General features: G+C 37.8%; 1 pseudogene; it reads left to right on the plus strand.

Annotated features, from left to right (window-relative positions):
• Window positions 1–268: 268 nt before the first annotated feature.
• Window positions 269–592, plus strand: LOC148016057 (serine/arginine-rich splicing factor SR34A pseudogene; annotated as a pseudogene).
• Window positions 593–4329: the final 3737 nt, after the last annotated feature.

Here is a 4329-nt window from a genome sequence, read left to right on the forward strand (position 1 = left end):
CCGTGGTGGTAACCTCCATCGCCGTAATACTCTCCGACCTCTGTGTCTTGTGGTTGTTGCCTTGCCTAGTGGCTGTTATGGCCACCCCATCTATACCGAGTATAGATAAATGCAGGAGGTTCCTTGTCACCAATTAAAGAGTGTGAACCCCGTCGAAGAGTACTCCATACTACGGCCTGTTGGGGCTGCTATGCCAGTCTACATGAACCACAAGCATGGGTAATGGCGTAGGAGTACAACACTGGGAGAAGAGAGAGAGGAGATGCACATGCCCCTGGTGGAGGAAGGAGTTGACCTTCACAACAGTGGCCACTTTGGTGTTCCTCGACGCGCAGATTACAGAGTAATTGTATCCAAATGGCCATCATCAGCTTCCTGGCAAGATCTGAAGGATCATATGAGGAAAGCAGGCGATGCGTGTTTTACGCAAGTGTTTCGAGAGCCAGAAGGAGGCACAATGGGTATAGTGGATTATACAAATTATGAGGACATGAAGTATGCAGTCCGCAAATTGGATGATTCAGAGTTTCGCAATAGATATTCACATTCTTACATGCGGGTACGCGAAGACAAGAATAATCAGAGGTCGTGATGGTTATAATTTTGACAATCACTATCTTCGGGTTGAGCTTGCCCATGGAGGGCATGGGCTGCCTCCATCTACTGAACGTTATAGCAATCACAACAGTGGCCGCACCGAAATTGTGATGCCATGGCTACCAGATTCGTCCAGCCTCACCAAAATTGGTTGATCCTGCCAGTAGCCATGTTTCACCAGGAGCAATCCGTCATATTGAGGACACAACTAGTCGCCAGTTGGCCACGAAGTGGTTCCTCCTAACTATTATCATTGTCATCTTGTTTGCAAGGAACGAAAAGAGAGGAAACGTCCTCTTGCTGTGCGCCATGGTGAAGAGAGAGAGAAGGAGGCTTGCAAAACACTTACACAGCCAAGAAATTGATAAAAATTAAATTAACAAGAGTGAGAGAAGAAAATTGAAGCCAATTCTTGTCATTGAAGATTGTCTCTATGCTTTCCTCCTCAACATCAAATCAGAGCTTCAATGTACCCACCCAAAATGAGACTACAGGCTGGTAGAAGGAATAGCATCTGGGAAAACTGTGGGGAAGAAAAACAAAATGATGAGCTCACATTTGATACGACTGGCTAGAAGATAGACATTGGCTGGACTACAAGAGGACACAGTCTCCAAGGACGTGACGACGACCCGCTGTTTAACACGTAAGCATTTTAATTCATTTATCTAAAATAAATGATATAATGTGAGAAAATGTTCAGTTTAATATTTTTAGAAAATTCTTTGAAACTTTTTTTTATGTGCTGAATGATTTTCTATATATATGTGCACCTGAAATTATTTTCTAAAAATAAAAAATAGTGACAAATGCTCTAAAATGGTTCAAAATTGACATATATGAATTTTTACAAAATTTTTGATTGATCCAATATGACTTATCATATTTTTCTAATAAATTCTATGTCTTGAGGAATTTACTGAAATTTTTCATAATATTTAAAGTTTATTTAATATATTTAAAAACTCAAAAATGGTTATTTTTAAAGAAAAATCATAGTTTTCATTTAAATAAAATGTGTTATTTATCAATGAAAATTATTGATTCCTAGTGAAAGGCTGAAAAGATAGTTTTTGAGTTGTTAGTGAATTTTTGTAAGGATTAAAAGGAAAGAAACAACAATTTAATAATGTTTTCCTTAAAGAAATGCTTGCATTAAGATATGGTGTTTTGGTTTTAATAAATAGAGATTATCCATGGTGTGGAAATTTATGAAATATGGGAGGGTGAGAATAAGAAGCTTAATAATACTTTGTAAATAATTAATAATGTCAGGTTGCAGCTACAATATTTGGTTTAAATTAAAAGCAACATAAAAATTAACAATTTAATGATTAGATGGCATGGGATGAAGTCTCAGCGTCTATATTAAATGTCTATATTTTATTTATATTTACAAAAATCTGATGATTGCAAGAATTATGAGTGGAGGGCCAGTAGGACTAACTGATAAATTAAAGGAAAATATGGGGATTTAAAATAAACTATGTATGTGTTTACGTTGGAGTGTAGAGAGTATCTGTTTTTATCCTGATTGGTATTTAGTAAAGAAGAAGAAAGAAAGGACGTTATTCTCGCAAAACGAATTAATTATCTAAACACTAAAAAGCAACGACGAATTGCAATACGAAGAGGGGAAATGCTATAAGGAATTAAAATTATGGGTTTACGGTACGTTAGAAAATGTGTTTTGAATGTTTGCTATCACTTAAATAAATAAAAAGAATTAATTTTAATCAGTTGTTGGAGAAGAGAAATATAAAAGGAATTTAAATGGAGATATTCGAATAGATCGAAGGGATCTATACCTTGAAACAAAATTCTTAAAGTTAAACATCAAAACTTCCTGGATAAACCGCCACTAGTATGGCAGGAGAAATTTATGAGGAGCCGCTCCTGAAAGATGGAGGGAAACTGTAGTTATCCTAGGTTTAGTGTTTCAGTGCCCAATATAAAGACCTAGCTATAAAAGTTTAAAAGAAATAAAGTGTGAGATTAAGTATGTTTACTGGAGTTTAGATATCTATAGTTGGACTATTACAAATAAACGTCGTAAAAATAATGGAAGGCTAAACCAAATTAGCATAGTTAGTAGTAACAATCACCTGTTTAGTGCAACAACTCTTAGGAGTTGGCTTGCCGACCTGGTTAAAAGTGGCCTGGTCTTTGGCCAGTCATTTTTTGTGCGTCTGCCGGGAGCCAAGTGCGCTCGAACGGGTGATCAATTTTCCTAGGATATTTAAATCCTAGGTGTTATTTATGAGTGAATACACAATATCTTTTCTACATGACTATTTTCCTAATTTGACCCAAGAGTGCCAAAGAAGAGTACTAGATTGGGCGAGAGACACAAAATTAGTAGAGGGAGACGAATATTTTGGCCCTAAATTAAATGTGGATGTAGAGCAATTATCCTCTTGGAGTTGGGATTATAACGATTGTGCGCAAACCATAGTTCTACTAGCAGCACACTTTGGGCTAATAGACGCAGTAGAGATAAATACAATTAGTGTATCGTACCACTTTGATTGGTATTATCGCAGCTCTTACCGAACCTTTAGAAAAGTGGTCTGGGATGATGTGCTGCCCTGGATACGTGTATCCAGAGGTCTAAAAATTACTTTTGACACAAAAGACGTTAGAGAGGTTGCTGAAATCTCAGGCTTAATCCCTGAGCAAGAAGAAAAGTTGCCATATGGGGAAATAGACCCAAAGTTGCCAACTATTTTGAACCTTCTAAGCGCGCATATAAGCGAAAACCTAATTTTATAGCTTCGAATAAAACGAGCGTAATTTTGGAGTATGACAGTAAGAGCTAGTTTAGTAATCGTGGATGAATTCAGAAGAGAGACGGAGGCAGCAAAACGAAGCTAGAGATCAGCGAGCTAGAGAATGAGCGGCGCGACAGGAGGCTTGGTTATTAGAAAGGCTTGAGAGGGTCAACGCATTACTGAACTTGGGGATAGACGTTGTGTCTAACTCAAACGTAGAATCCTTAGAGCCTAACATCTCATTTGATAAAACACCATCAAAGGAAAGTGAAACGGCTTCATACCAGTGGCTTGAGTGGTTTCAAGCACTGATAGTCCTACTGAGGTAAAGAGTACGCAAAGTGAGAGCATGGAGAGTGAAGCTAATGCCACTATAGGGAGTAACGAATCTACATTTAGTTCGAATTTAGAATCTACTTTTGGGTTAAACTACTTATTTAACGCACCAAAAGAACCCTTATGGATAGATTGAGTGACAGATTTGGGATTACGTTCTTTGTTTCGTATTCCCCATCAAAGAGAGCAATCAAGAGCAGTATATGACTTTGGATTAAGATCCTTATTCAGAGAACCCAAGGAACCCGTGTGGTCTGACTCTACTTCAGATTTTGGACTAGGAACATTATTTAAGGAAACAATGGGTCGAAACCCAGTCAGATTAGTTGACTTTATGCAATTTGGGGGACTATGGGATGAAGATCCCGATGCCCATTCACAACGATTTGAGGTTACTTGTGTCGCCAATGAGATAATAGACGACGACCAAAAGCTTCATATCTTCCCTGCAACATTAAAAGATGAGGCAGCGAGGTGGTAAGGGAACCTGGATGCTCAACATAAAGGAACCTATGCTGCCTTATCAAGAGCTTTTCTCGAAAAATTTAGGCAACAAGGTTTTCAAGATAGATTAGCTCTTCAATTAGATTATTTATCTCAAGGAGCAATTGAAAGCATTGAACAT

The sequence above is a fragment of the Lygodium microphyllum genome, chromosome 23, assembly GCF_053477565.2.
Source record: "Lygodium microphyllum isolate KBCC chromosome 23, Lygodium_microphyllum_v1.1.10, whole genome shotgun sequence".
In the NCBI taxonomy this organism is placed as follows: Eukaryota; Viridiplantae; Streptophyta; class Polypodiopsida; order Schizaeales; family Lygodiaceae; genus Lygodium; species Lygodium microphyllum.